This window comes from Notothenia rossii (assembly GCF_949606895.1).
Source record: "Notothenia rossii genome assembly, chromosome: 7".
NCBI lineage: Eukaryota > Metazoa > Chordata > Actinopteri > Perciformes > Nototheniidae > Notothenia > Notothenia rossii.
In genome coordinates, this window is record NC_136905.1 from 76,033,087 (window position 1) to 76,054,422 (window position 21,336).

General features: G+C 41.0%; 1 protein-coding gene across 2 annotated transcripts in view; it reads right to left on the minus strand.

The window, feature by feature from the left end:
- esr2b (estrogen receptor 2b) overlaps positions 1–19,337 on the minus strand; it is an 87,924-nt gene extending 68,587 nt beyond the window's left edge. For both annotated transcript variants that reach the window (XM_079692691.1, XM_079692689.1), the window contains exon 1: positions 19,163–19,337. The gene's annotated coding sequence lies outside the window, so the exon portion shown is untranslated. The remainder of the gene's footprint in view (positions 1–19,162) is intronic.
- Positions 19,338–21,336: the final 1,999 nt, after the last annotated feature.

Genomic DNA, 21,336 nt, shown 5'->3' on the forward strand with positions numbered 1-21,336 from the left:
GGGTTTCCCGACATGTCGTTTCAGTAAATTAAAGGGTGTTTCATGTTGTCGTTGCTGTGGGACTTCTTAATACCTTGGAAAATGCCATTTAATACTTTTTAATACTTTTTAAAAGCCTTAATTTTCGCTAAATTGATTTATCAACTTTTAATACTTTTTAAGACCCCGCGGACACCCTGGTATAACTTTTACCTTTAATAATTGATTTTTGGCCACTTTTTGGCAGTGCAGAATGCCAAAAATACATTGAACAGTTATCACATGGAACTGTTAGTAAACAGCTGCCTGTGTATACTCATTCAGCATTATCATCCCTTTGGAGCCATCCTGAGTCGTGTGAAGGTTGTGAGTCCGATATTCGATACAACTGTCTTTAACCTGTCATCACATGTCATTGTAATTGTTAAAAAAACATGATTAGCACAGCTTTAAAGGGACATTTAATTATCTCTGCAGGTTATAAAAAGCACAGCAGTTACTGTTTTTACATTTCATTTGTTGTAACTCTGCCTCACACACACTCTAATTGATTCCAGTGAACACAGCTGTCATTCCTGCAGCCAGAAAGAATGCCAACACGCAGGAATGTGTTGTACCCAGCAAGGACAACAGTCACTGTTACTACACACACACAGTCACTGTTACACACACACACACACACACAGTGTGTTGGTCTAAAAAACTGTGTCTTCATCCCTCAAACACATAAACAAACTTTCTTTTTAGTCTCCCACACATATTATATATATTTAATTCTCTGTCTCTCTGTCTCTCTGTCTCTCTGACACACACACACACACACACACACACACACACACACACACACACACACACACACACACACACACACACACACACACACACACACACACACACACACACACACACACACACACACACACACACACACACACACACACACACACACACACACACACACACACACACACACACACACACACACACACACCTCCAAACCCGCAGACCCCCCTCCCTGTGACCAAAGAACAGGTGATCAGCTGCAAATGGGTGTAGTGAGGGAGGGAGGGAGGGGGAGGGGGTGGTAGACAAGCCATTCATCACCCCAGGGTCTGCCACCATCTCCCCCCACCACACACACACACACACACCGCAGCAGCAGACATCTCCATTTAAGAGCTCTTCAATGGCAGCTTAACAAACTCGGCTTCAGGTCGGCTACTCGGGGCCACACAACTGGGATGAAGCTCGGCCGACGTGCAGCCCGTACTCCTGGGCGAAGTTCAAAGGAGAAGCACACCTTCATTCACAGGCGAGACAGCAAGGAGGGGTGAGGTGGGGGAGATAGATCAAACAGGACCAATGTGCTGCCAAGTCAACAGAGTCACTGGTGATAGGGTGAATAATACACACAAATATATGATGTTTATTTAGCTTGTTATTTTTGAATCACTTAATGGACTGATCAGTCAATTGATCAAACTGTCATTACTATGTTACTATAAATATATATTTATAAATAAAGGTGGACATTTTTTGCTTTTGTGTCAATGTTAAATGAAATATTTGTATATTTCGGGACCCCCTTGAAAACGAGATGGTGCATCTCAAGGGGTTCATCCCAATAAATAAAATGTCTATATATATTTAAATATTTTTAAATTCTTACAAAACAATTGAATTAATTTAAATCTGAATATTTTGGTGATTTCTTTATTACCTTTTATAGATGAGCCAACATTATTATAATAATAATAATAAATCATAAATAATCAACTCAAGCAGCTTAAAGATGTGAATATACATGCAAATAAAAAATGTTCTATGCAATTTAGAAAAATCTGTAATTTCTAAAACACGTCATAAAATGAAGCTTTGTCCACAGAGTTGGATGTGTGGTTGGTAGCGTAGCAACAGGGCCCCCTCAGGGTCCATTGGTAATACTATGTGCATAACTACAAGGACAGTACAAGCTGGAATGACGGGGCGGTGACACCTGCACAGTAGCCCTGATGAAATGCATTTTGCACACTTCAATGACCTGTAGACCTTAGTCTTGTCATGCGACCAGAAAGTGGCAACAGTAGAAAAAGATGAACAGGTGGAGAATCAAGGCACACAATTAATTTAAGATCTACTTAAAGCACAGTTTGATACATTATTGAAAACGCTGGAAACTCACACCATTGTGAACTAGACACACATCAGTCCCAGCACCCCCCTCGAACCCTGAATAGGATAAGCGGTTACACATCATGGATGGATGGATGGATGGACAAGCATGAAAAGGCCTTAAGCCTCGAGGGGGAAATCTTCATCTGTTGCCTCTGCCAGATGTTTAAAGGCATCCTAAACATGATACACCTGTCACTTAATTGTACGCTTACTAATGTGCTTACACTCTCACACTTTAATGTGAAAAGTGCCTCCAAAGTCATGTACAAATCATACATATTTAAGACATGTACAGTCTGTTTTATCTGATCTGGTGTTTCATCCTTAACCCTGTTCTTCACGTGTTTGTTTATTTGTTTAACCTGAGTTTAACAGCCTAATCAGAGATAGGCATGCATTCAGTAGACGCCTCATATACAGAAAACTAGTAGCAAATTAATGTTTATGTTGTTTAACATATACAAATAAATAAATACATACAATATATATATATATATATATATATAAATAAAAAGCAGAATATATTATTGGTCTTTCCTTGTTTTGCTGTCCCCCTAAGTGTTTTCTCCCCATTTCACACTCTGTAAATCAGCTGTGAGCAACAAGAGGTGACCTGAGAGGTGAGACTGGCTGTCTGCCGCACGATGTCTCAGTCAAAGGCCGACGACCTCCTGACCTTTGACCCCCACATGTGAGAGCGCACTTACAGCCAGGTGCTGCCCTCTCATTCTTCACAGCTTTTTAACAAAGCGTAGAAAACAATCACTGCTACAATTCCATGAGAATAACCCAAAAAAACATTTAAGAGTTGTTTAAGAGTCTATGTTTTTCTGAGTTGTCCCTTCCCTGTCGTGCATTCCATAGGTTTTTTGTGCGTGTAAATCGTCTGCAAAGGATCAAATCCCTGTGTTTCTTTCCCAAAAACACTGAAGACGCTTTCATTGGGCTCCTCTGTTTATTCCGGAACATAGTGACATCACTATGTAACACTAGCGCTTCTATTGGCTAGTGATCCAACACATTGTACGTGATGGGCTAAGGGGCGGGAAATATCTAAGTAGTTGACCAATCACAACAGGGCCGGCCAGCCAACCAATCAGAGCAGACTGGGCTCTGGTTTCAGACAGAGGGTGAAAAGAGGTGCTGCAGCACAGGCAGTAAGAGAAAAATGAAGAGCTTTCTGAACAGTAGAGACAATTAAGAACCTGAAAATGAGCATAATATGTCCTCTTTAAATAAAGGGAAGTGACCTTTTATAATATCAGGCCATCTGTGATTTATGCTTTTCCACGTGGGGGTGCTAGAGACAGCGACTTAATGGCGCTTGCAGACTGGTGAAGTTCAACCATGATGAGCTGATCTCTTTAATTACTGTACACTCTTTACAGGAGCAAATGTGCGTCCAGGCTCAATCTTTTAAGTGCAGGCTGGAGTAGCAGGAGGTTTAATGTCTGTTTATGCCTGTTCACAAGAGGTTATGATTACTGACGACAGTGGCGTCACGAAGGGAAACACAGTCAGCAGGTGCAGACGGAGAGAGGCTGACCAAAAACAAGTCTGGATGATGTAGAGTAACACGCATCCAAATGTCCAGAGAGTTAAGCTGCCTGGATGCTGATTCGATGATGATGTCACTGACCCGCAGGATGGACTTTGTTTTTAACACTCACAGCAGAGGCAGCTTATTAAAGCATTTCATCACAGGCGACGACTCTAAAATTTATGGATGCACCTTTAAATGACTGTTATTGGTACTGAAAACAAACCTTGCAGCAATTTAAACCTGCAGCGTTTGTTCCTGGAATCTTCTACTGGGCACACAGAACATGAAGTTTTATGGTAATCTGAAGTTAATCGAGCATTTTATTTGCAACACTTGTAACCTGAGAGAGTGATTGCAGGCTGCTATGAGGCTGCTGCTGAATGCCAGTCGGTAAGCCCGAACTGCCCGGAGGCGACTTCAGCTGTGCGACACACCTCTGGAGCATAACGTTTATAAAGCCAGGGCCTAAAGCCTGGATTTACCAAACAGCACTCTACTGTTCAGGGACAAGAAATCTGTCAGCCATGTTTTTGCCAGAGCGTTTGAGTCCCCCATCGCAAAGAACAGTCATGAATGGAAACAACGAAGGGTATTGGGTCAGATATTGTTCACATATCTTGATACAAACTTAAAAAATAAACAGGGCTGATTTAATAATTCTTCTTTGTTCCCTTTGTGGTTCCCTTGCTCCCTTCTTTGCTTGCCTTGATTCTTCTCTATTTCCTTTCTTATTTCTCATTCTCTCCTTTATCCCTTTTTACTCAGTCTTTATCCTTTTATATTTCCTAATTTATTTTCCTCCTTTCCTTCTTCAAATCATGGGAACAATTGCAAATCTAAAGCTTGAACTGTTGCTCCAAAACTCAAGCTATTAGAGGCTATTAAGTATCTACTCTTCTTTGCTATTTTCCAAAACTTTACAGCAAACATTGTCAATTGTAATGATCTTTAATTAGTATTTTAGAAGCCTTCTTCAAGCTCTGTCCTCACTTACACAGATGTACTTTCCTAAAGGTGAAGGTGCCAGTGTCTAAAGTTACTTTCATATTCGTTGTGTCGCAGCGTAACACATGAGGATCAGTGAGTGAAAAATGAAGACTTGATGTCACAGAAGCATCCGTGTAAACACCGAACACGCTAACATGATTTAAGGCGGTGTAACTGAACCCGCCCTCTGCTTCGTCCTCCCTCCAGCCGTCTCTCCGTAAACCTACATGACGACTCAGCGACAGTTATATAGATAAACCTTTAGACCGTCTACCACCACCACTGCCGCTGCCCCCCCCCCCTCCCCCCACCCTCAACACATGCATACAGCCTGCATTCCTCTGGATCCTCAGATGTGCAGCGTGGTCAGCTCACATGCCTGGGCTTGTCCTCGGGCTACTTCCTGCTCGCTGCTGATGACTGCAGCACGGCTCATTGAGCACAGAGCTGCTGTTACTACGATGCTCTTCCTCATGTGGCTCGGGGTATTTCACCGTTGCTGTGTTTTCCATGTGCAGCTGCAAACATCAGCTCAACATCTAACTCTTGTGGTCGGTCCACAAATAGTTTTGCACCCTTTAGCAACCACAGTTTTAAACCTCTAAATTGAATGTGGTATGGACGTCAAGTGTTTTTTTCATGTTTTCTATATTTTCTATATTTAAACAATATTAATGTGTTTGGTTTGAAAAATACCTAGTTATGCTTTTCGGGGTGTTCCCATTCCTTTAGTGTGTTATAGGTTTGTGTGGATGTAAATGGTCTGCAAAGGCTAAAATCACTATGTTTCCTCCAGAGGGACTTTCTCTTCCACACATTCCCCCTTTGCCTGAAACGCCTCCTTTTTTTCTTCCGAAACAAAGTGACATCACTATGTAACACTAGCACTTCTATTGGCCAGCGCTCCAACACATTGTACTTGATATAGTTGTCCCACCCCTCAGCCTAAGTGGTTGACCAATAACAACAGAGCCGGCCAACTAACCAATCAGAACAGACTGGGCTCTGGTTTCGGACATGGGGTGAAAATAGGTGCTGCCAGTCATGTTGCTCTGGATGGACTCTTACCCCTCTATGTTGGTCTGATGAAACCAACATAGAAATGTACTTATTGTAAGTCGCTTTGGATAAAAGTGTCAGCTAAATGCAATGTAATGTGAAGAAATTATGAAGCTGAAGAAATTTTAAGTGAAGGATTATGGGATACTATTGGTGTTGCAATAAAAACAAAACATGGTTATAAATGGCTAATGACACTTTCTATAAAATCCTATGGTGATTAATTTTTATATTGCGAAACCCTAGAGGTGCCTATGTTGGTCTGTCTGTATGATGATACACACTCATGTTCAGACAGCCCAAATTAAAGAGGAGAATTTGAGTAAATAGAGTTACTTGTTTTTTCTGGCTAACAGAAAATGGAAATAATAGAGATAAAGAGGAAAATAAGTACTAAAGGTATTATAAAGGAATAAAGCAATATTAAGAAAGATAAATGAGGGAAGCATCACTCAACCTGAACATTAACACTAATCCTCAGTCACAGTCAAGTGATATCAGTTATTCAAACCTCTCAACACTACGATATGAAGAACAAATACATCCCATGAGATCAGCTTTAGCCCGTCTCTGATGTTCCCTATGTAAATGTTTCCATTTTCTGTGGATGCAGGGAATTTCTCTCCAGATATAATAAAAACACAAAGTTCTCGCCAAACCTCTGCTATTAATCACACAGGCCTAATAGCGCAGCAACGCAGAGAGGCCTTTATGTGGGTGGGATTGAAATAGGTTTTTCTCCTCCAATAATTAGCTTATCAGACCATTTACACGGCTAAGAATCATTAGCACCAGTTTAATGAGGTGGCTAAAAATAGAGAAAGCACATAAAGGATCAGAAGAACCTGCTGGAACCAGAGCTTCACACTCCAAGTGTGTGTGAGCATAAATTCACAAAATCATACTGTTCATGTGTGCATTTCTGAGTGTATTATTGTTCTTACTTGCGTGTCAAAAGTTCTTGTTTGTGCATGACAGTGTGTTTGTTCATACTTTTCTGGAGCGTGTATATGCTATGCTATAAGTACTATAACTATCAAACTACCCTTTATCCAAGTACTGCACATACTGTACTGTACATCACCCCATATTTATTTAAATATTGTTTGGTTTCATATGATGGTTGCATTCATAGCTATGCTCTATTTTTCTTTTAGCAACCAATCATGAAAAAGTCCGTCTTGCATTAATGTCACACTCACTAGCCTGTCTATGTCACAGAGCAGCAACTGATTTCTACTTAAAACATTTGAAGTGACGTTTATTTAAATTAATGATGAACTGCTGGGTAGCTTAACCTATAATAAATAGAGCTTGTAACTAAAGTTATAAAAATGAAAGTAGTGGACTAAAATGTACGACATATAGAGTGTATGTATTGGAAGGCGTGTGGCGCAGTGGATAGAGTGTTGGTGTTCGGATCAGGGGGTCACAGGTTCCAACCCTACTGCAGTCAGCATGTCGTTGTGTCCCTGGGCTAGACACTTCACCCCAAATTGCTCCTGTGGGGATTGCCCACAGTATTGAGTGTGTAAGTCGCTTTGGATAAAAGCAAGCATCTAACAAGTAACATGTAATGTAATGTAATATTATGTAGCATGAAGTAAAAATAAGTGTACTTGAGTAAATGTACTTATTTACTTTCCACCACTGCTGTCTGAAAACTACTGTATAATCTTCACCACAATTGTGTCTGCTATATTACTGCATATTTCAACTATCGAAAGAAATCTGAAATTTGAAGGCTGAGAAGAAATTAAATGAACCATAACTCTATGAGGGGGCCATTAATGTAGTGAAGATGACATTTATTTTCCAGTATAGTAAAAAATCAAAGCACTGCAAACATTAAAGGTGGGGTAGGTCATTTTGGAGAAACCAGCTCGAGTGCACTAGAATTTGAAAATACACTGAGAAATCTGCTACTTCCTTACAGAGCCCCTCCTCCAACACACACGAACGTGCACATGACCAATGAGGGCACGAGATAAGTTTGTGCACAGATGGAAGGCTGACAGGCAGGTAGGCCATCCAGTTATTTTAGCCGGGCCGGCTCAGATGATTGGTCGTGCTTTTTACAGTACTAGGGCTTCCACTGATGACATTTTTTGAATGGATCTTTTGTCAAAGCACTGAAGATATTCATTGCTATCAGGATGTTAAGAGCGTTCCATGGAATATAACAAAAAGTGTATCTCGAGCCGGTTTCTCAAACTTACCTACCCCACCTTTAAATAACTGAAACAACATTTGTAAAGCTGTGACATGTATTATCTAACTCTCCAGGTAGTTTTAATAATTTCAGCTCTTTTACTTTCTGCTGAGAGCTGAAATTAAATCACCACGTACAGTTAGAAATCACTAATGTCATGGGGTGGAGACATGCAGAGACTCAATGACCATGCGGACACACAAATACGACACGAGTTCAGCAGGACCTCACAAACCAGCAAAGTGAGACCTCAAGTCACCTGAAACCAGGATTAATTTGCTAGTATCATTTGATGGTTGAGCAGAGCATTTACAGTCTGGCTGCTCTCGCCTTCACTGAAGTGACGTGAGCAACTGCTTGGGCCTAGGGGGTCAAGTAGGGTGTGTGTATGTGTGTGTAACTGAGTGTGTTTGTGTGTTGGCACAGACTGTGAGTAGTAAGTTACAGTCTGGGGCAGCTGGAGCAACACCCACACATAAAAACACCAAGCACTCGCAGACATACAAGATACAAACACACACAGGCAAGAAGCCTATGGGGGCTTATTAATGCCAAAATATAGTTTGAGCAAGAAGCGATTTCCAATTTACATACCCAGTTATATTCAACAACAAGGTCAACTTTTGATCAGGACTGCAGCTCTAGTGATCTCAGAACATCAATACATGTGTTGCAGCACTTTCCAATCTGTTTGTGTGTGTTAAAAACCTGACCTGATATGATTGACTTCCTTTTAAATTTGGTTTTGCGCCCAGAAATATTCCTGTTGTTTTTCTAGGATTTTGGCAATAGTTCGAACAAATACAACATTCTGTAAAGAGGTCAATAGGCAACAAGATTTTGTGTCTGAATCCAGAATATAGTGGTTCAAAATATCATATTTTAGAAGCAAGAATCAGTAAAAGCTGGTGGTTCTATGTGAAAAATATTGTTTTATCAAATATCTAAGTGATTGATGGTTAATTATTTGACATTGTTGTCAATTGACTGTTAGATTTTGATTTATTCCATTGTATGCAAAGCATGTCAACAGGCTTTGTCATTAGAGAGCTTCTGTAACTACTGCAGACACATCAGCAGCAGAAACACACTGAGAGCACAGTGCTTGGTTTCGGGCGGGGGGGGGGGGGGGGAAGTAAGATTAGTCCTGCCAGCCTTTTGGCCTTATCCCCGTCCAGTTTGTAGCTGTTACGAAACCTCAAACTCAACACAGCAACTGACAGCAGGCTGACGGCAGCCTCAGCCTTCAATACAACACAAACTCATTGTTGTGTTCAGACCACAGGGTTAACCAAACTACATTACTCACATACAGATCTTAAGAGTTTGACACAAGGCTCGGAAGAAACCTTGAACGTACAAGTTATTGAGAGTCTTAAGTATGGATAAAACATTGCCTATTTAAAATGCAGCGGGCAAATTTGATCACAATTTACATTTGGAAATGCTTGGAAACGTATTTGTTGGATGCATTGCAATTACATCAAACATTACATCACAACTAAGAGAAATTAATGGCTTTGATAATGTTAAAAGGTCAGATTTTGCTTGTAAAGTTAAGTCAACTTGACCTTGATGATCACTCTGCAACCCGGAAGATGTATCTGCTATCCCCATCAGGGGGCCCAACATCTGGGTTGGAAAAAACTGTTCTATCAAAATTGCCTTTTTCTCCAACGATATTCTGAACAACTTCAAATTTGGCAGGTGTACTGTTGAATATAAGTGCAGTGTGTGCACTTCCAGTGTGTTACTTAAAGGGCAATATGTAGTGTATTGAGATTCTCCATCACAACACACAGTAGTGTTAATAAAATCTGTGAAAACTGGCGTGGCGTCTGATTAAATGCGAGATTTCACGGCCATTAAGAAGTACAGTTCTAATTATTTTAGTTTTTGTTGCCGCTAATGATATTGCATAATGCTATATACCATACATGCCTGAGAGTGTGCAGTAAAGAAAACATAATTTAAGTTTGAAACCTAAAGTCAATAAATATAAAAGGGCAAGCATCGGGGCACTGCACTAGTCTAAGAACGATTGTGGTAATTTTAATTTGAATGGAAACAAGTGTGTGTTTCCTGGTGGAAGAGAAGGTGCTGGTATTGTGTGTAAGTGGTGGTGATGATGTAGCCTGGCTGAGTGCTGGTGTGGGTGAGCTGTTAGCTGGGAGAGGCCGGGATGGGAAGTCTGGGAAAGTCTTAATGATAGACTAGTGGCGAGACGAGACACAGAGCCATAACCATGAATCACATGGTAATTAATGACCAGGTTCCCATGGCCGGGGCTTGTTTGATGGTAAAAAAAAGCTATCTGGACAACGCAGGCGTTATTTACACACACATTAGACAGATTAAGATAGGGGGAGGTGGGGGAGAGGGGAGGGGAGGGGGGCAAGGTTAAAGAGAGCAGCTTACGTGGTGTTTGCGATAAGAGGAGGGTAGTAACATGACCAGCAGGTAACATGGAGATGAGATGGACTGGAGCTAATGAGGGAGCGCAGGACCAGCTGGCTGCCCTGCTGCAGAGTGAAGGGGAGGGCCAAAGGTCCCGCAAATGATAGCCTCTGCCTCTCCAAACTACACCGGGGTCACACAGAGGGGCAATAAAGCAGAGCCCGCCTGCATGAAGACACTAAACACACTGAAAATCATGTGGTCGCTGCATGACTGTTTGTGAATTTACAGTCACCTCTCACTGATTTTCTCACCTTCAAAACAATGAGTCATGAAGTTAACACAAGGGAGAAATCTGTGACGGAAATGATGAAGCCGAAAATCTTTTAAGTGAAGGATTATGGGGTAATATCAGTGTTGCAATAAAAAAAAAACATGGTTATAAATGGCTAATGACACTTTCGATAAAATCCTAGAGTGATTAATTGTTATATTACGATCAGATTTGTACTTAACGGCATAAAAGACTCGCTGGCCAGGGGGCCAACTACAACAAAATGAACATATTTTACCGTGATTAAATTGTAATACACATTTCTAAATGATGCCGAAGTAACAACATACTGATACCGGTTAGTAAAGAACAATTATTGCTTTGACAAGTCTGCAGACAAGACGGCAGGCAACATTTTCTTTTAAATGCGTGTTTTCTGAATGAAGATCGGATCGACCAGGCTAAGCTAACGTTGTATATGCTCCGCCCACACTCATAACAACGGCCTACAGACATAAATAAACCAGCGACTGTATTCGCCATGACACAGACAGTTTGTACTTGTTTAACTTTTGTCCAGTTTCTGAACATATATGAGTGCTAACAGCTAACGACTGATGTTTTGGTTTTGTGGTTCTACGTCAGTGACAGGAGGCTGAGATCCTCACCGCTGATTGGCTACCGCGAGATCGCGTCACGCAAATTTGACGCTCGAGTATAAAAAATTTAACTCGAGTGTCGCCTCAATCACTTCGCGGCATTCGCATCAACCGCTTCATGCGCGCCGTCGGAGTGAATTCGCGCCTGTCCGCATCTCTGCATTGACTTTACATGTAATCGCACCGCCCCCAAACATCGCATCTCGTCCGGTGTGAACGCAGCATTACAATGATTAGCCAAGACTTTTCACCACTGGTTACTGTTATGGATATAAGAAAATTTGCAAGTAAAAGCAAGAACTGAGACCTTTTTATTTTGTGTCCAATACTCTGGTTTATAATCTTATACCCATTACACTTAGCTGTACTTTGTGTAAAGTGTTATTTGTTGTATTTGAGTGGCAAATGTTAACATGCTGAGACGCTAACAATTAGCAGGATTTAAGCATGTTAGCATGCTAACGTTATCATTTAGCTACAGGAACTACTAGTACTATGGTCCCAATGCATTTGAACTATTATGGCTGTTTGTAAAAAAAAAAGAATATTGAGAAGGATGAATAAATAGATAAAAGTAAACAATAAAGGTAGGTGACACACCAAGCAGTCACCAGAGAACTCGCCGACTGTTGGGTCGGCGTGTTCTCCTGCGTCTTGGCCATGTGTCGCACTGGAACACACCGCAAAGACTTCAGCCGAGCACGTACGAACTGCGCATGCGTGAGTGGCAATAACTCTCCTTACCAGCAGGCGGCGGTAGTGTGTATTCGTCATTCAAAAGAGGCAACAACCGGAAGACAGACAAGAAGAACAGACTACGTGATTTAAACATACAACAAATAGCGTGTGCGATCCATTTTCACTCTACAACGAGAAGCTCATGGGGCTTTCCCGAACCTCTGTCGAGAGCTGGAGTTCAATGAAATCTCAGATTTGCCTTCTTAATAGTTTGTTTGGGTCCCTCACTTCCGTTTTGCTTCTCATGCACTGATTCGCTAGTTGAACAGCCAATCAGAGTGATTTCTTTTGCCGACTGCCTTTGGCCGACTGCCTTTGGCCGACTGCATGTTGAATCGGCGGGTTTTCGGACGAAAAGGCGTCGGCCCGGCTGAAAAGACCCGACGGTGCGGGACACACCAATCTGAGTAGGGCGTGTCAACGCTCATTGTCGGCCTGACGCCCACCGACGCCGATAATCGGCCTGTTGTGTCCGGGCCTTAACGTGTCATCAAGTGGTATATGTCTCGTCTGACAGGGGTGTAGTGCTTACGGAGAGCACCAGAACGCCGCTCCGGCACTTACGGTACCCATAAGGAGCCGTACACATGCCGCAGTTTTTACGTGGCTGTGTCTTTAGTTGAAAGCCCAGTGGCGATCTGTTCATCTGTCACACTGATCATACAGTCAATCACTTTGTTGTTATTAGCATCTGGTTAGCTAGCTATGCTAACGAATATAAGAAGCTTTTTCTACAACCAGTGAGGTAAAGGCACATCTTTATATGATCATTAGTTATACAAAAATAAGAGAATAAAGTAAACTGGTATAAAATACTATATGACAGTAAAACAAAGTTGTTATTAATAAACAAGAATACAGTTTAAAAGGGGAGTGATTTGTAAAATATCCATAAAGAAAAAGAAAATCTGTTTACAGTTCTGTTTTATATGGATGTTGATAGATGAATATATATTGATAGATAGATATAGATATATAGATATATAGATGTGCATAGAGCTCCTAATGTTGCTCTCAAAAGTGCACCAGATTGATGCTTTTAACTTCAACATTTAAAACAAATCTTCCCGGGGGAGCATCCTAGAGGAGGTTAGGTCCCCCCCTCCCCCCCCCCACTTAAATCATGTTCACATGGATAGGAAACTAAATACATGTGTACACATCTTGTGTCCATACTGTATCTTTCTGTTTTGGTGGTCATGCCACAACCGTGCACGTGCCTGCATGCGCGAGTCATGGTGAGATATCTGGATTAAGAGGTTGCTTTTTCTTTGCCAAGCATGAAAGGAAGGCGAAATGAATGGGCTGTGATTTTAGTATTTTTAAGTAGAGGTCAATAATTTGTACGGCCCTCAGAGGATGTTAAAAAATGTAAATGGCCGTTGAGAGGAAAAAGGTTCTCCACCCCTGATGTAATGCATCATAAACCAAATACTTAAAAAACACAAGTGTAATTTATTATTCCTATATAAACCTGCACCTACAAAGATGTTTGTAGATAATTATAACTCCTGCATTTACTTACAGTACAGTGTCTTGGTTACCCACAAATGTCAAACTATCCTCTGTCTTACTCACCACCACACTGTGCACAAACACTTACACCGCCTTTTACCATAACATACACCACACACTGTTCATAAAACACGTTTCACAGTGTGTAATGTAAAACAATAAGACACAGGCCAATTAAAGGGGCGGCACAATTAAAGGGAAGGATGTGTTGGCTGCAGTGACAGCGAATGGGCTGTCAGCCGCGCAGAGGGCGGGGCCAGCTGGGCGTGAGCAGGAAGTCCTGACAGCCGTGAGAACAGGAAGATGAAAGACTGGGGGGAGTTTGGATCATGCAGTACAACACACACACGCACGCACACACACACGCACGCACACACACAAACTTTCTCACGCTTTAGCAACAATGCTAATCATACTGCTGCTAACTGTAAAACCGCTCTGTGGTGTTCTGTGTTGTGTAAAGACACTTTACACCCACACAGGCTTTCATAATAGATGCATGCAGTGCTACTGTTGTTCACATGCTGAAGATATAAACATGTACTCAGCCGCACACACTAGACACACACAAACGACCATAGAAAATAACACTTAGACGTATTTGCATAATATAATACGTGTTTGCCCTGAATCAGTTGTGTACAAGCTCATGATCACACACCTAACGTATATCTGTGTTTATTAATTAAACGGTGTGTGTAGATGTTCTCTCTTAAAGGAAAAGTCTACCCTACATTTTTCCCACAGGTTAAAAAATGGTGAAGGTGGATGTTCTTAACCTGTTTGTATTTGTTATGTTTAGTTGTGTGTGTTTCCATGGGCAATCACATACGACCTGTTATCTATTTGTATATTTTCAGCAAATTAATGGAAAATGTTAAACTTAAAGGGGACCTATCATGCAAAATGCATTCTTGTACGTCTTCTATACATGAATGTGTGTCCCCGGTGTGTCAGGGAACTCACCAAGTGTCAGAAAATACAACCCTCTCTTTTCCTCTATACCCAAATCTCTAAAAACGGGGCTGCAACGGATCTGATACAGACTGATCCAGATTTGAATTATTTTCTACGTCCCAAAGGTGGTGCTCCGCTTAGCGGTCAATTCTCCACCTATCAGGGGAATGAGAGGTTGAGCCACGGCCGGCCATTGCAGCTCGAAAGCGCTGGAGACGCTGTAGTACATATGCCAGGCCTGTACGTGGCGCTGTAGTCTGCCACAAAAGCAGCGACGAAGACTTCCCTTGCATGGTTGCAATGGTTGCACTTCTGTTTATTCTCTGCTGTGGCTCTTTTTCTCCCCCCCTGAGGAAAGCGTTTGCACCTCCTGCTTTAAAACAAATGAATAATGACTCTATATAATCATATGTAAAGGGATAATGTGCAGCGACGCGGTCATTATGGGGAAAAGAACACCGACAGGCTGATCAGGAGCCCGACGCAAAGCGGAGGGATCTAGATAGGCATGAAGGTGACTGCTTCGATAGCGTTTTTGAGGAGCTATTTGATTACAGATTTGAAAACATCGTTGCTTGCTTTAAAAGTAGCAAAATTCATGATGTCAAACCTTGGAAAGTATCTATATGCCTGCCCTAATGCCAAAGTAACTGGCAACTGAATATGTGTCGCCGTTTGATGTCTATGTCTGGAAAAAAGGCTGCGTAAAAACTTTACTTCTTTAAGAATAAAAGAGGGAGGAAGGAGATCTCTTTTTCTCCCCCTCTTCTGACAGCCCAGCAGCTGATCTCAGAGCATACTCCCCTCTCATGCAGGGGGGCGTGGTCAGCTGCAGCTCACAGAATCAGCCCCCCGCAAAAACAGGGCTGGAAAGAGCAAATAGAGCGAAATGAGGCATGGCTAAAATGCAGGATCTGTTTGGTATTTTGAAAAAAAAACTATATTTATATACTTTATATAGGTATGGCCCTACAATATATTGTTCAAATATAGCATGATATGTCCCCTTTAATTTAAATATTAACAGTGGTTACAACGTCAGTTCTTCTAAATCTGAGAACTGAAAACAAAAAACATCCTAAATTCTCAGTTTTACACCATGTGCTAGACAAATATTGTTCATTTGTGCTGTTTTCAGTGCTTATTGAGACTAAAATATCCACAGAGTAGCTTCAATCAACACCAACCTAACTTTACCCATGTACGGCCCACAGCTGAGAGTGAGCTTCAACACTTGATGATATCAAAGAGAATTAGTGGGAGGAATTTTCCTTTAAGAGAAGTACCTCCCACGGCGGCGCTCTTGTCACATCCCACTGCCTCACACCGTTTCTCTCTGGGCCACAATCAGCTGTGAGAGCCCGGACACTTCACACAACGAAGAGATGGAGCTATTTGCAGCCAGCGTCAGAGGGGAGATCTCTGGAAAATGTGTATTGTGTGTTATGTCTGTGTGTGTATCAGGGGAGTATAGTCCTGAAGGAATGTGCGTGCATACAAATATTTGCATGCATGTGTTTGTGCATGGATGTGCGAATGCATACAGTATGTGTGTGACTTTTGTGTGTGTGCAAACATTATTGTATTGTCGAGAATGTGTTTGTGCAGGTTAAACCAACTCAATAAAGACCTCAAGGGTTTGAGAGAGCAACGACTCGATTTGTACATTAAAAACTTTTTTTTTACTAAATAAGAAAATGGTTTATTAATTATTATGTGACACACCAGTGCTGGTAAATCAGCTCCCCTGCCTCATGATTTAAAAGCGTTATTGTCATTTGAACAAGAGGTACAGCGTACATGTAGTTGTTGGCAATGAAAATCTTAAGGCCCATGCTCCGCCAACAGTGCAACATACAGTATAATAATCTTTGAATGAGCCATGTCCTGACAAGATATGGTGAATATTTAACAAAATACTGAAGGTCCAAGGAAATAAATCTTGCACAAAAAAACAAAATGCAACAAACAAATAAATATACATTTATTGACAAAGGCATCTGAAACATAGACACATCTGTTAGCTCTGCTAAAACTTCCAATCACATCTTTCAACAACTGTTAGTGTAAACTGAATGAACTTTCATGCTTATTAACAAAAAACACATTGCACTGCTGCCATTGATTTATTATTTCCTGTACCAATTCCTGTTGGTTCCATATTTATTCCGTCACAAATGACCATTGTAGCTCTGATTCTGACGAGTTGTATGGCTATTCATATCTTTAGAAAACGTTATAACGATGGTGTGTAATGAAACAAAACAAACACCAATGAGCACAATTTTTCCGAAAACAAGGATATTAAAGGTTCCCCCTGTGATTTTGAGCAAAATAGCTGGTGTGAAGCCAGGTCAGCAAGTGCTAACACGCTCACTGTAGCAGCTAACCAGCTACTCAGCAGAAAGCCCCCCCAGTGGCTCTGCTATCAGCAACATCAGCCTGGACGGATCACTACCAGCAGGAAGGCAACGGGAGAAATGAACCGTGACAGGGAGAGAAACAAATGCGGTTACTATGACGCTGCCAAACGCACTACAATTGTGTTTACGTGAAGATCTGCTCGCAAAGTTGTGTTTCCACATGTGGTGTTGTTCAGGTGTTATTTGTATGTGTGCCGGTAATTGCGTGCATGAATGTGTTCATCAGCTTGTGTTTGGCTCTGCACCATCTGCATCCAAACAAACAAGGAAGCGCTCCCATCATTCGTTCATCGAGGCGAAGGAACAAACATACACAAACAGCTGGTCCCACATGTCCTAATAAGAGAGTGGCTGACTGGCACAACATCCTTTCCTCTCCGACGCAGATTCAATTTCACTCCTTCAAGGATCCTGACTTTGGCTGGCATCGTCACGTCATCTGACTTGGCCGTTTACTTTGTATTACTATACAGCATCTGCTGCTGCTAACTTACTTAATGGTTAAAGGTATACTTTACTGAAAGTCCTTCTGTTGTATTAAAAAAACACCTGTTCTGTTTGAGTTCTGTCCTTTGCTTCTCTCCTATTCTGTTGCTGCTCTAACACCTGAATTCCTCTACAGGGAACATTAAAAGGTCTATTGTATCCTATCTTGTCTTTTGTAAAGATTGTAGCTTGGGAACGGCAGATGTAATCTGCATAGTCTGAATTAATAGTTGTAACCACTGATTCTAAAAATGCATGCTCTAGTCTAAACTTTCAGTGTGTTCTAAACAATTGTAATTAGATAGTAAATTGTCAAATGTTCCACTATTAGTTAATGCAGGTTGAGCGTTAAAAGATAATAGGAGGCAACCAGGGTTTAAAACAAACAATCAACAAAAAGGTATTTATTAACTATTTTCTGGCAACTGACAAAATCGATGAATAAAACTTAACTCAAGGATTAAAAAAGTATTTCCGGAAACAAGGACGCAACAAAACCCAGTTTTTTGATCGGTTTCTGATACAATTGATTATATTCCCGTGTCATAATATGCACAAGTATATCATCTCAGATTGCCAATACAAACCCATCCAAACTTAACCTCACATAGTTTCAAAGGGAGTACTGTAGGTGGAGATGATCTAAGCCCAGGCCTGACTTCTTAAGTCTTCATGCCAACAGCGTTTCAAAGAAACGTTTAGCATGAAGACAAATATCCTCCAAAGATTTCCGAAAAAAACTGAATAATTCTTCTGAGGAAATCCTGCATATCTGGATGGGAACCGATCAACAGAAACCCACAGCAGGAATTACTGAGCATTTTGAGCTTTCAATGCTAGGGAACATGAAAGAGAGATTAATGGTTTAATACTGTTTCATATTTACAATTAGAACTGAAAGGCATTGATTTAATTATCAGAAGCCTGAAATACAAATGTACAAATAATACAAATGACGACACCTGTTTGCTCATACGGTGTCTGGTGGGTTGTACATAGATAATGTTATGTATGTCATACACTGTAAATCTGTCAGTCCCTGCTTTTAAAACTATTTTTAACAGCAATGTTGTTATGCCAGAGACAGATGTCCATATGTTGTCAATGTAATGGACAATAAAGTTGTCAGATTAGCAGGATGGACAAGTGTTTTTTAGAGAACATGGGTGTGTGATGGATTGGAAATGTGGTCCAGCCACACGTTTTTCGAAAAATAAATAAGAGTGGTATTGATGTCTTTTCTTACTGTCAATAATAGGTAAGTAAAATTCTTAGTTATCCAAATGTGACCTTTTACTTTAAGAATCACTCAAAAATCTCTATAACAAACTCAATCAAAGTACAAAGTTCTTTATTTCTAATTCTTGTTTCTTGGAAATACCCAACATTTCCCAACCTAATATTATTAACACTTACAGATAAAAGAGAGTTCATCTAAGACCCAATTTCTTACAGCAAGGAAATGAAAAGAAAAGAAAAAGAATTCTAGGAATTAGAAAATAGTATTATTTTGGTCTTTGGCCCGAAGGCCTAGCTTTGATGGACAAATATGAATGAACATTTCTTAAGGAATTAACATGCCAACCTCTGCACCATAAAGTCTTCTTGTTGAATCACTCCCAAGATGGCAGCACGTCTCGTTCTGTGTTCGTATGTCTGTATGATTGAGTGATTACATCTAAATTGTTTGGTGGACACTTTAAATTTTTCTACTGCTACATCTCAAATCCTAATCGTAAATGTAGTAGTGTGACTTACCGGCGGAAATACCGGCTACTTGGACTATTGGAGCCTGTTCAAATCGGCAACCGGACAACACATCGTTGATCTTGATGGGTCCAATTCTTTTTCTCATCCTAAAGGGAAGTTCCTGGCTTTTTTAAATTGTGCACTGATCTGTATCTGACTGTGTTACGATCTCTACTCATCCAGTTTTTTTACTTTTAAACCAGCAATGCATCGGGTCGGGCTTCCGATTTACATGTGACGTCACGACACGCATCGTCCCCAGCTGATCGGGTGGTTGAAAAATCCCGGAACGGATTTATATGGGATTGACCCTGATTTTGTTCTGCACTAACTTGTCCTGTGGCGTGGAGCTCAAGAGTCTGCTGTTTTGGTCGGGTTCTCTATGTTTCGTGGGATTTTAATTATGTCACTGCTTTTGGCTGTCCTATCCCTTTTAATTTGGAGCAGCACTGGGGGAAGTCCCCACGGGACCGGAATATCCCGTCCATTTCTCCCAACCCCGGTTTTACCAGGCCGGGGAACGTGCTCCTCTTGCAGTCCGCTGGGCACGATGTTGAGCCCCCTGTCCCCCTCTCCCGTATCTGTCAAGTGCAGATCTGTGGACTTGGCCCATCTGATTATCCTTATGGCTCTACAAGACAACTTTATTATTTCTTCAAGCCATGTTCATGATTTTGTGTTAGGTTTAAACACTAAGAGAGAGCCGTCAAAAAGTCCACCTTGGCCTGTCTATAGGTGTCTAATTGTACTCTTATTGCTGATTTCAGGAAATGTGCAACCTAACCCTGGACCAGAATATTGTGTTAATTTTAACACCCCTGCAGATTTTAAATCAAGGTCTGGTCTTGGTCTCATCCATTTGAATGTGCGCAGTTTGATTGCTAAAATGGATATGATTCGTATTTGGGCACATTCAACAGATGCTGATATAATAGTGATATCTGAAACTTGGCTAACCAAATCAATTTCAAGCAAGGATATTTGCATTGATGGCTATAATGTGTATAGGACTGATCGACCTAAAAAGGGTGGAGGTGTTGCAGTCTATGTTAAATCGAAGTTTCATGTAACAATTATTCTCTCTAAATCACTGACAAAACAATTTGAACTTTTGGCTCTTGACTTGGAAGTATCAAAAGCGCTCCATATTACTGTTGTTGGTTGCTACAGACCACCTTCAGCTGTCAGCGAAGCTTTACCATCTTTAATGCAGCTTTTGTCCAGTCTTAACTATACTGACATTTTCATTGTGGGTGACCTTAACTGGAACTGGCTGCTACCAGCATCTGATGATGTTAAAACATACTGCAATTCCTTAAATCTCTTTCAGATTGTTGGCAGTCCCACTAGACCCAATCTGAAATCTCCTGAAAAATCCTCCTTAATTGATCTAATCCTTACAAATGCTTCTCATAAATACACCCCTGCTTCTGTATTTGCAAAAGACATCAGTGACCACTTTGTCATTGCCACGGTACGGAATACAAAAGTCCCTAAGACAAAACCCCGTATCATCATACAGCGTGATATGAAACATTTTGTAGAGCAGGGTTTTTTCCACGACCTGTTTCTATTTGATTGGGACAAAATCAATCTCATTGCAGATGTTGAAACTGCCTGGACATTATTTTATGATGGTTTTATTAAAATAGTTGATAGGCTTAAGAAACCCCTTAAGAAACTACAGAGTAAAAGGCAGAGACAATGCATGGTTCACATCAGATCTTTCTGATTTACTACACGAGCGCAATGTGGCATGGTCAAAAGCCAGGAGTACAGGTCTTGAGTCACATTGGCTGCTCTTCAGGCAGCTGCGAAATGCATTTACCGTTAAAATCAGAAATGCCAAAGTGGATCATCTCCTAACTGAAACTTCAGACAACCTAAATAATCCCCTTAAATTCTGGAAAACTATTAAATCATTAGCTGGAAACAAAAATGTTATAGAGCTTCCAGATTGCATTGTGAAGGAGGACTCTGTTCAAATCTCTGATAAGGCAGAAATGCTTGGTTGTTTTAATGAACATTTTATTGCTTCTGGTTCTCTGTTTACCTCGCAGAACATAGCTCAAGGAGCCACTGATCGCTCTGACGGTGGTATCTGGGAGGGTGAACCGTTTAACTTTATTCCAGTAACAGTCTCAGAGGTGCATAAAGCCCTGAAAAGTTTGGAACCAAGAAAA